The sequence below is a fragment of the Rhinoderma darwinii genome, chromosome 10 (assembly GCF_050947455.1).
Source record: "Rhinoderma darwinii isolate aRhiDar2 chromosome 10, aRhiDar2.hap1, whole genome shotgun sequence".
Classification (NCBI taxonomy): Eukaryota; Metazoa; Chordata; class Amphibia; order Anura; family Rhinodermatidae; genus Rhinoderma; species Rhinoderma darwinii.
Window position 1 is genome coordinate 15,222,843 of NC_134696.1, and position 12,741 is coordinate 15,235,583.

A 12,741-nucleotide genomic window follows, 5' to 3' on the forward strand; every position below is an offset into this window, starting at 1 on the left:
TGACTCATTAATAGAATCTTACAAGATTCTTATTTTTTTTTAAACATTATAACCAAACATTTCCCGATATATAAAACAATAAGGTAAGAAATCCCCCATCCCTATTTTGTGTTTCTGGCATCGTCTCCCTCTCCCAACAATTTTTTTTATAAGCGCTCGTATTCACGGCTCATGTTGAGCCGTGTAAAAGGTCCCAAAGTCTAAAGCAGCGGAAATAACTTGTGATGCCAAAAAAGCTTATGAAATCTGTCCTGGATGTGGCACTTTTAATTCCTGGATTGCATTGTCTTCTGAAGGCCCCCTTATGTGATTCTTACAGTGTATGTACGCTGCTTCTAAGACAGAAATATATTTTTTCTGTTGTGTAGATCTCCCTTTCTCTCTCCTAGGTTGATGCTGCCAGATTACTATGATTGTTCGACCCCATATATTTACATAATGTCAGCAGCACATGGGAGTTTTACCAGAGAAACGCATCTCAATATTTATTGCCCAAATTCTGCAGTTTTTACACAGGGAGATGTGCGGCCAACTAAGGATAATTTTATTATGTTTATGTTTGCTCGTTTATCAGCTGATCCTTGTATATTTACACAGGGAAATAATCGGGAACGAGCGCTCATACGTATGTAAATGGGCCTTTATGTGCCCTGGTTCCGGGCCCCATATTTAAGGCTGCTAATATATTTCTTATCATCTTGATTTCTGATCTGTCCTGGACAAAATCTATTTGGTTCTGCTGAATTAGGAAAAGCAATATACCTGTCAGCCTGTCCGCTAAAATCTTGGACATAAATTTAACATCCAAATTAATAAGTGATATAGGTCGCTAGGAATCGACTTATTCTTCTTCAGCTGAATCTTAATAATTGCAGTATTACCTGACAACTTATGTTCTCCTTTTACTAAAAAATATTTATAGAATGTGTGTAGAATTAGTACTAACTCCCCCTTTAGAATCTTACCAAAATATTGAGGAGAATACTTCGGGACTTGGGGCCTTCCCTCATGTACCTATTTCAATTGATTTTCTCACTTCTTCCATAAAAATACAGGAGGAGAGACTAGGCAATGGTACGTTATTTAGAAACGTAGCCCCTCATACTGGGTCATTAACCGTGCTCGTAAATAGTGAGTTCAAAAATTGGGTCTAAAATGTCACGATTGGTTTTTAATGAAAAACAAGGGAATCCTCAGTGTCTCCCTTATTTGTAATGTGAGTAATCATTCATCATCCTTTTGCTAATGTAGTGAATAGTCTACCTGTTTTTTTGCCATATTTAACCCCTTCCCAATATCCACCGTATATATACACGATGCAGGTTGGGTGGGGTAGTATGGAGAATGCTCACATGCTTCAACTGTGTGTAAGAGCTGATACTTCAGTGTAACGAGCAGGATCCTGCTCGTGTGTGCAGAGTCCGAATGGCATGCTGCGATATTCATAGTGGACTTCATGCGTACTAAAGACCGTGTTCCAATCATCAAATCATCCAAAAGTTGTTTGTGCATTTTGCAATGCGCGCTAGGTAAGACCACAGCCAAAAGCAGGAGGAGAGGCAGACAGATGATGTCAGTGGCAATGCAGGATAGCAGGAACAGGCCACCACCGAGGCATGTATAAGACCCAGCTACTGGGGACTGCCGGCAGGAGCAGTACCCGCCGCTGGCGTAACAATGGCAGAAATAATAATGTTTTAGAGGATGTTGCCATATTGGGATGGAGATGCCACTTTCTTTGTCTCATCAGACTGCACATGAATGACAGCTCGGCATTCTTGTTGATTGGGAGACTCCACACAAGGTCAGGTCCAGTCACGTCACAGGAACTCAAATACTAAGAGGGGAAAAAAAGCCAGTATAGGTTAGATCAAGAAAAAATATGGAAAAAAAGCTAATAGTGGGCACACCTATGTAGTATAGCCTGTAAAGGGTCTAGAAATCAGAAGCCATTGGTGTCCTGAGGCTACATATTCCATTTTTGGCAGTTAACATGACTCGACAGCCCTATAGAAGTCAATGAATCAGTTTTTAACTGCCATTTTTCAGAAATCAATCCTTGTGATGTCCGATAAAAACTGATCCTGGCCTTAGAGAGTTGCCGATGCTCTGGCTGGGGATTCCATTCCTCGGGGAGTACCTGATGTCACTATCCATATATAATTTACTCTTACTAAATTTTCTTAGATACTTAATAAGACGTCCTATAACAATACAAATAAATAGTTCAGCCTTTAAAAGATCCCAACTAGTTATCTCAAGCCGATTCGGCAGAAATCAAATTTTATCCGGATTTCCCAAAAGTTTCAGATTCACAGAGATCCAAAACTTTTGGGGTTCACGGCAAGCAAATTGTCAAAATTTTTGCCAATTATAGTAAAAAACACAGGGAGAAGAGAAGTTTAAAAAAATCTAAATAAATAATTAAAAGACTCTCAACTTCCAACGTGTCCCTGGCAGCAGGTGAGATGACGTAGCTGTCCCATGTGATTGCTGCAGCGGTCACATGGGACAAAACTACGCCATAACCTGTCCAGTGTGACCGCTATAGCCAATTACATGCAGCAAAGGTTTAATGGGACAGCTACGTCATCTCACCTGCCGTCAGGAACGCGTGGCTATGGGAGACCAGGGGTGGTGTGGTGGTGACTGTGTGTTTTTGTTGTTTTTTTTGAAACGCAAGTACTTCCACTTGGATACAGTTCTAGACAACATCAGAAAGTCTGATAGGGCTATCGTTGTACTTACGTTTCGTGACAAGTTAATTCGGACTGAAACGAATTTCGGGGCTGATTCAATAGAATTGGCTCTGATCCAAATTTCAGGAAATTCGCTCATCACTAATCCCAACATAACAGCTCACATTGCCTAGGACAGGACACAAACATATCAATGTAAATCATTACATCCTGTACAATATCTCACACTGAATAATATACTAATCACATTCATAATAGATGACAGTGTAACATTTCCAGATCTAGGTAACATGGTTATAAACACAATGATGCTGTGTTAGCTTTATTTCACTATGTGGCTTTTTGCTGTTTTACTGTCTATGAGACACATCTGCTCTGTTTTCACTACCTATTGTTCTTGTATGTCTCTCTCAGTCGGTGCCAACATACAAACCACTGCAGCCTCGGGCACTATCCCATGTATACATTTCCATGCTCTCCCCATGCACATGATATTACGCCTGGACTACACCTCTTAGGTATTATGGGTAGGTAGTGCCATACACAGCCCCCTGTAGAAATGGCTGAACCATAAACAGCACTGCTAACATCAAAAATGAGTCCAGGTTAATAATAACAGCTTTATTGAAGGCTAAATATGGCTACGTGTTTTAGCACTGTACCAGTGTTTTCCTCAGGTTATTAGACATACATTGAAAATAGGCGCATGTGTGAACTGGTTCAAAAGAAGACTAATTGCTATCTGACATCAGAGAGCAGGTTGACAGAAAGAAAGGGATAGTAAATTAATTCAATAAAAATATATGTCAATGTATGGCCCAGAGTAAATTAAACATACAGACAACTATGAATGAATACATACACATGTATAGAAAGGGGAAATCAATAATAATAGCCTGAAATAAGAAGTATATAACAGTGCACATACAAGTAGTGCCGGCAGGTGAGATTGTGGATCAGCAAGTGGTAAAAGGAAATTAGTCCACCATGCAGGGCTGCTTAGGAAAAAAAAAAGGGGGAGTTTGATGTGGAAGGATAATGCAAGGATGGGAATCACTTAGAGCCGTGACTGTGGAAATTCACGGATATGTCGGACGTGCTGAGTCAGCCGGAGCGTTCTCATCGTCATGGGAATGTCAGTACAGAAGATAAAGTACGGTGAGAGAGGAGGGACAAATCAAAAGGGCGAATGGCCAATTTAGCCAAAGAAGAGCTGAATGTGCACTCAGGGACAAGGTAAAAAGTTGGAAGGCAGGGTAAATAAACGAGAGAGGGGATCAAGGGGTAAAAAAAAGAACATACACAATCTGTAACAAGTGTGAATATTGTCAAAAAATTAACTATGTGAAATTGATAAAAGATCACAGTGTTAAGGAAAATATAGACAGGAATGAAAAAACAATGTACATATGATGGTTTACTATCCAAATCAAAAACAGAAAAAAATATAGAATGTGTGAATAATTGTTTGATCTGTTGTCAGTAATAATAATTGCAATGAAAGAGGAATATCCTTAATGTAACAATTTTAGGCATAAATTAAATTGCAATATAATAAAACAATCAATATAATGGAGTGTAAAAGGATGCACAGTGAACCACCTCGGCGGAACAGTTTTGCATATAATGTTTTTGGAGTTATTTGGCAATGACCTATTTTATCTAAAAATAGATTTAGAGTATTGGTAACAATTAATAATATAAATATTAAATGATGTGAGTAGAGGCATATATGACAACAATTGTATGAAAATCAATAAAGCAGTAATATGAGTAAAATTGATAAAACATTAGTATGATGGTAATTATTTATAATACAGTCATTTTATAAGTTCAGAATTGGTCATAAAAATTTGTGATGTAAAAATCGTATTAAGACATTAGGTTAAAATTAATCAAGTGCAGTTTCAGCAATATCGCTGAGTTCCCCCGGCTGTAAACAAGCCATATTATAAATCTAAAAGTTCTCGCAATGTTTTAATTCACAAATCTTTTAAATGTATTAGCAGCAATTTGTTTAATGGAAGTGATGCGGATATCTCCAAAGTCGCAGTTGTGAACGGCGACAAAATGACGAGAGACTCTATGTTTTTGGAAACCGATGTTTGTCTTAGAACGATGCTTGTTTATCCTACATTGTAACGGTTGCACAGTTCTCTCGATGTACTGTAAGTTAGATGGGCATTTGAGTAAATAAATGACATAGTTACTGCTGCTATTTAGGAAAGTTTAAATAATAAATGTTTCTAAAGTCACTGTGGAGGTATAGGTTTTTGCTCTATCAGTCGTGTTGGAGCAGCACAAACATCTAAAATGACCGCATCGATACGAGCCATTTAACATAGGAAACATATTCTGTATTTTAGGTTTGGTTTCACGGAGTTTGCTAGGAGCTACTAAATGTCTCAGTGTTTGGGACCTTCTAAATGTAATTGGTGGTAGACTACGGAGAATCTCCTTAAGGTGAGGATCACTTTTTAGAATGTGCCAATGCTTAGTAAGAGTCTTTCTCATAAATGTATTATCTGTATTAAAGGATGTGATGATATTAAATCTGGATTCATTTTTCTCTTTGGTGGTTGGAAGAATACAATCATCCTGAGTAAGCTCAGCAGCTTTCACATGTGTGTCCTTAATCAAGCTGACAGGGAAATTATTTTCCTTAAATCTTTTGGAGAGAATATCACATTCGGACCTGAATTGTTCATTGTTAGAACGGTTTTTACGTATGCGTCTAAATTGACTGAATGGTATGCTCTTTAACCAGGCAGGATAATGAGCACTCATGAAGTCTAAATAACTGTTGACACAATCTTAAAATGTGTCTGGGTAACTAAGAACCCCATTATTATCTCTGTTAACGACAAGGTCTAAAAATTTGATACTTAAAGGGGAAAAGGAGTAAATAAAAGACAACCCAAAATCGTTATTATTTAAAGAGGTTCTGTCATCAGTTTAATACTTCTCTATCTCCTACCTAATCTAATAAATGCTTTGATTCTGATAACTACTGTGTTGTTTTTTTGAGAAACGTTTATTATTGACTAAGTTATGATCATTTTTAGAACTATGCAAATTATTATTTTTTTGTTTAACCAAGTGGGCGTTGTAAAGAAAAGTTTATGACACTGACCAATCAGCGTTATACACTTCTCTTCATTCATGCCCAGCTTTATTCACAGCACAGCGTGATCTCGCGGGATCAAGGTCCTTTACCGAAGTGGGGGCAGAATGACCAGACATCGCCTCCAGCCATGACAGGATGATTATCCTTCTTAGCTGCAGTTCTGGCTGGAGGCAATGATTGGTCAGCGTCATACACTTTTCTTTGCAATGCCCACTTGTTTAAAAAAAACAACAAAAACAACACAGTTATTATCAGAATCAAAGCGTTTACTAGATTAGGTAGGAGATAGAGAAGTATTAAACTGGTGACAGAGCCTCTTTAAAAATCTCATAAAACTTCTGGTTTCAATCTCGGTCCCTTTCCAAAAAAAAAAAAAGTCATCTATGTAAAGTCTATAAAATGCAATATTGTCTTTGAATTTATGATTACGAGATGTATAAAACTCCTCAAACTCCCCATGTACAAATTGGCATATGAAGGGGCAAAACTAGAGTCAATGTCACAATCTCTGATTTGCTTATAAATAGTTTTAATAAAAGAAAAAATGTTGTGTTGGAGAATAAAATCAATACAGCTGGACAGAAAGACTGCTTGCTCTGTAGGTATAAGTGGGGTTGGAATGAAAAAATTATTTAATTGTTAAAATGCCTTTCTTTTGGGGGATATTGGTATATAGTGCTGAAACATCAGCATTTAAAAAGCTCAATGATAAAAAGTTAGTACTAGTATTCAAGAGATGTAATTCCCTTATTAGCTGTGTTGAATTTTTTAAATATTAAAAGAATTAATCAGAGTTAATTAATTAGAACGAAAGGCTGTAGATTTAAATCGATAGAATGGGAAAGATTACTAGTGAGTGATCCAATTCATTATATAATTGGGCAGCTGGGTGGGGGGGGGCAAAGGATAATTTTTGAATCATTGGTAAATGTCCTGAACTACAATGCCAACCCCCTTGTCTGCCGATCTAATAACAATAGATTCATTGTTGGTGAGTGATTTAATCGGTCTCCTTTCAGGTGGATTTAAATTGTCAACAGAAATCTGGAGCGTATCCACTGTCTGAAAATCATTACTAACCACAGTGGAAAAATTGTCTAGAGCTAGCCCTCGATGATGTGTAGGGTAAAAATTTGATTTGGGACGTACATCCACAGATAGGAGTCTTTCGTTAATATTGTCAACTGGTGTATCATCAGTAGGAATAACTGGTGTGATGGCTAAGTGACATAAGAGTGTAAGCTTTCTAATTAACCTATTAAGGTCCATGAAAAGTTAAAATCCATCAGAGAGTGATGATGGGCAAAATGATAGCCCTTTGGAGAGTAGGTTAAGTTCATTGGTGCTCAAAACGTAACTAGAAGGGTTAAAAATCCTTATTGGGTTTGTTTCTTTGCTTTTGTTTGTGGTTTTGGATTTATTCCGGCCTATGTTTATAACCTTGTGGTGTATGCCGCACAACAAAGGGGTGGAAGCTATGGTGCATTTTTTAAGGAAGGAACCCGATATGAAAGTGATCCAGACTTTATTGCAGATTGTGTCCAGTTCATTTTGGACCATATTGTTTTTAGTTTTAATAGCACCGTATACAGGCAAACAAGGGGTTGCGCTATGGGCTCTAGAGTCGCACCGTCTTATGCTAACCTCTACATGGGTTAATTTGAGGAGCAATACATCTACAGTTCACACGTTTTTAATAACAATATTATTTTTTTACTGTAGATACATAGACGATTTATTTTTATTATGGAATGGTAGCGAAAATTAAGCAGACCTTTTATTTTATTGTCTTAACAATAATTAATTTGGACTCAATTTTACCCACCACTACTCAAGATACAGAATTACATTTTTAGATCTTTTAGTTTCAACAGATGAGGCAGGTAATCTACAAACATGCAAAAAAAAATTTTTAACAAGTAGATATTAACGTTTATCATGACTTTAGAAATGCACATAATAAGCCCTGGCTGAGAAACATTCCTTTTGGTCAGTACAAAAGGATTAGGAAAAACTGCTCTAGTAACGATGCCTTCCTGACACAGTGCAAAACCCTGACTACATGACTACATGTTTTGTGAAAAGCATTTCCCTGAGAGTTTAATTCAAGGAGCCATGAAAAAAGCGTCTACATTCTCGCAAAGTGATTGCCTAACTAAAAAGCAGCATTCGGGGACAACTAACGTTGAATATAGGTCAAAACATAATTTTGTCACTACTTTCAATACTGGACATAGAACAATTGAAGGTATTTTGCACAAACACTTGTACATATTGATCAATGATCCATATCACTTATAGATCTACCTCTTTTCAATCATTGGTTACTCAGGAAGTTTTCCCTATTAGAATGTTTTTAAAATGTGAGTCCGATTTTGTAGTTTATTTATTAAAGTGCCCCTTCAATCTCCAATACATCGGGCGGACGGTTCAACACATGAGAAATAAAATTAATAAACACAGGTGTAATGTTAATAGTGGCTTTCTTAAACACACTGTGCGGCTGTTCACAATAACAACTTTAAAAGCATAAAAATTACCCCAATTGAACAAATTACTAGCTCTACCCCCAACAGATTTGCCAGACTCCGGCAACGCGAAAACTTTTGGATTCACAATGTATCCATTTATCTGTTATCTAATATATTCTTATTTTTTATAATAGCTTTTATGTACTAATCTACTGATTAATTGTTTATATTCATTTTTCCACTCAAGCAATATGTTTATTTAATATGCAATTTTATTACTATTATTACACCATTATTGAGAAGGGGAAGTATTTAAGGGGTAAGAATTTTTGAAAACTGGAAATGCAACAGTTAACTCACTAAGGAGTCTGAAGTCTTAGGATCAGTTTCTTTCTCATTGTTGTTCTGTCCCTGCTTAATAGGAATAGTGTAATAAAGTATAGCATATAACAATAAATTCTGTACTTTACATGTGGGAGGGGGGGTGTTCTGCTCCATAGGCTATACAAACCTTTATTTAGGGGTAGAAATGTTAAAAAAAAATGTAACCACATATTTTTTTCATTTTTCACATTTACATATATGAAAAACAATTAGGTCAAAAATTCCCCTCCCCCTCTTTTGTGTCTCAGACCTCGTCTTCTCCTATCATCAAACACAAGGATAGCTCGGAGAAATGTTGTCAATCATATCACATAATTTACAAGGTCCTATATGTATGTACACGTTCCATCATATCATGTCTATTTTCTTCAGAGATCATATTCGGTATATAAGGCTCCCAACTGACTAACCAGTGATATCGCATGTATGGATCACTAGCGGATTCTTTGTTTTCTTCACTTCTACAAATAAACGGAATGTTAGTTATATTTCCCACCCAATGGATCACTTGGGAAATAAATTAGTAGGAGGCATCCATCATTCTCTACTATTTCACTGTGTGGAAAAAGATTAATGTTAAAACGTAAAGAAACCTATCTTCAAAACCAAAATGTGTCCACAATGCAAACATTCTAAATATGAGTTTATTAAACACCACGTGGATTTTCTTTAAGGCCTCAAGCACACTTCAGTGAAATGCTTCAGTGTGCTATCCAGTGTGCACACTGACCCATTCATTTCTATGCGGCCATGCACACATTTTTAGCAGGATCGTGTGGCCGTTTCGCGTAAAATATAACAGGTTCTATTCCTGTCCGTTTTTTGCAGATCAGTCTCAGACATTCTATTCATTTGGTCTGTTATAGCAGCGGACCACACACAGAAGCCATCCATGTGCGGTCAGTGTTTTATGGATCCACGATTTGCGGCCATTTAGTTGGCAACAGATGTGTGCTTGAGGCCTTAGGATCTCCATCTCAATTTAATCTTACTAAAATTTCAAACATAAATCTCCTATAACTATACAAATAATTAGTTCAGCCTTTAAAAGATCCCAATTGGAGATAAACAAACCGCTTCGGCACAAATCGAATTCGGTCTGAATTTCACAAAAGTTTTAGATTTGTGGAAATCCAAAACTTTTGGGGTTCACAGAGCGTGAATTGTCAACATCTTTGCCAATTATATATAAAAAAATTAAAATAAATTCACCACCTCCAACGTGTCCCTGCCGGAAGGTGAGATGACGTAGCAGTCCCATGTGACCAGTGCAGCCAATCACAGACAGCAGCGGCCACATGGAATAAAACTTCATTACTTAGCTGTCCAATGTAACCACTGAAGCGGTCACATGGGACAGTTAAGTCATCTCACATTCCTGTAGGGAAGCATCGCTACAGGAGACCAGGGGAGGTGGTGAGTGTGTTTTTTTTTGTGTGAAAACACAAATGTATTTCAATTGCCTTGTTTAAACTCTTTGATGTCTTCTAGGACTGTATCCCACTTGGATACAGTCCTAGAAGACATCAGAAAGTCTGACAGGGCTAATAGGGAACTTGCGATTTGTGACAAGTTAATTCTGACCGAAACAAATTTCGTGACTGATTCGATAAAATCGGCCATAAAACTAATTTCAGGAAATTCTCATATTACTAATCCCAACATAACAGCTCACATTGCCTAGGAAAGGTCACAAACATATCAATGTAATCATTACATCCTGTGCAGTATCTGACACTGAATAATATACTAATCACATTCATAATAGATGACAATGTAACATTTCCCGATATAGGTAACATGATTATAAACACAATATATTATAATTACAAACTTCTTGACGTTTCAGCTAATTTCGAACTTTGGGTCACAAATAATTTTTTTGTTTTTGCCTTCCCTTATTCTTACAGCTATAACTATTTTCATTGAGGTAGTTGTATAACACCTTGTTTTTTAGAGGATGATTCATACTTTTTTTCCACCATTTTGGGGTACATATATGTTAGCGTTTAATGTATATTCATTTTATTTTGGGGGGATTTTACAACCGCTTATTTTTATTTTGTATATTACTATAATGGCATGACATTGTATTGCCATAGTCTGTGCAACCATAACAAGAGCCCCCAAGTGTCCATGGTCCACTACTGCAGCACTGGGTGCTATCCCATGTATACATCCCCCCATGCACATGATATTCAGCCCTGACTACACCTCTGAGGTATTATGGGTAGGTAGTGCAACACACAGACCCCTGTAGATAGTGCCACACACAGGCCCCTGTAGATAATGCCACACACAGGTCCCTGTAGATAGTGCCACAGACAGCCCCATGTAGATAGTGCTATACACAGTCCCCTGTAGAGAGTGCCACACACAGCCCCCTATAGATCGTGCCACACACAACACCCTTTAGATAGTGCCACACACAGCCACCTGTAGATAGTTCCACACGGCCCCTGTGGATAGTGCCACACACGGCCCATGTAGATGGTGCCACACACAGTCCCCTGTGTAAATAAAAGTTGTAAGTGTTGTTAGCCCAAATTGGAGAGCCAGTAGAATATGCAGGAGTACGATCACGTCTTCGGAAAGTCTGAGAATAATAGCTGGTAAAGTAGTCCGATAGTAAACCCAGAGAGTTCTGTATTTAGGATGGACATTCTAATCTTTAGAAATGATCCTCAAAAAATAGGACATGTCCTATTATTTTAATTTACGGACCGTGCTCCTATACTTTATAATAGGAGCACGGCCCACAAATTTAGGTGACAGTCTGTGGCCGTCTGTACCCGTAATCACAGACCATGATTACGGCTACAGCCGTGTGCTGGGGGCCTTACTGATTCGTGTTTTGAGCGCTGACTTATCTCATTATGCTAAATATTTATTTTATTCCTTGGAGTGGCGGCCAAGTCAGTGGAGCTCAAAATCAATTCTTAAAGGGATTGTTCACTTTGAACTATCCCTACTTATTACATTGGTCGTTTGACCCATGATGTAAAAAAAAAACCTGATCTAATGAAGTTATGACATTTACCTTCATAGTGTGGTACCACATGGTGTTTAAATTGTATAACAATGTGGAGGCCGACCTAATAAGGTGAGTGCTTGTGGACAAGCATGCTCAGTCACTCTCCCCAAAACCAGCTTATAAAAATATATCTTTTCCCAGCTTGTCAGAGTAGGAGCAGAGATTCTACAGTAGTATGGCATTATAGCTTAGGAGACTCATTTTAAGCTTGTTAGAACTGTAAAGTTAATTATCCTGACAGCAGAAATAAATCCTGAACATGTCCACTTGTTTTTTCTTTTTTTTAAATTGTATTATATTTTCATTGATTTCATACTGCAGATGTCACACACTATATGTCTTCACTACTCTGCATCCCATGATACCTAGCTGCAGGGAAATTGAGAAGGAACTATATTTTCAGCTATTAACAGAATTTCTGTATTTTGGTATGAAAATGACTCATGTGATAACCCCTTTAGCTCAGAATTCACTTGTAGTGTATAAGAAGATTAATTTTATTGACTGGACAACACTATTTCTTGGTTAAGCATACACTTTGTTTCTGAGAAGCCTTTACCCACTGAAAAATCGTCAAGTTTCTGTTTTTTACTTTAACAATAAAATATATTCGTCTATTAACCCCTTAATGACCGGGCCTGAAAAGACGTTAATGACCAGCTCAATTTTTCTGTTTTTGCCTCTCTGCGCTTCAGCATCCATAACTTTTTTATTTTTTCATTGATGTGGCTGTATGAGGCCTTGTTTTATGCGAGAGAAATAGTATATTTTTTTCCCCACAGTTTGGTGGTAAAAAAAAATTTTTTTACGGCGTGAATATAGGAAAAAGCGATTCTTGGCATAGTTTTACTTGTTTATTTTTTATCCTGTTCACGTTAAATAACCCATTAGATTAATTCTTCAGGTTATTACGGTCGTGTAGATACCTAATATGCATAGGTTTTTTGTTTTTATTTAGTGTAGGGGCAATAAAATGTATTTTATGCAAAATAAAGACACTTTTTGGGACTTTTTTTATTTATTTAT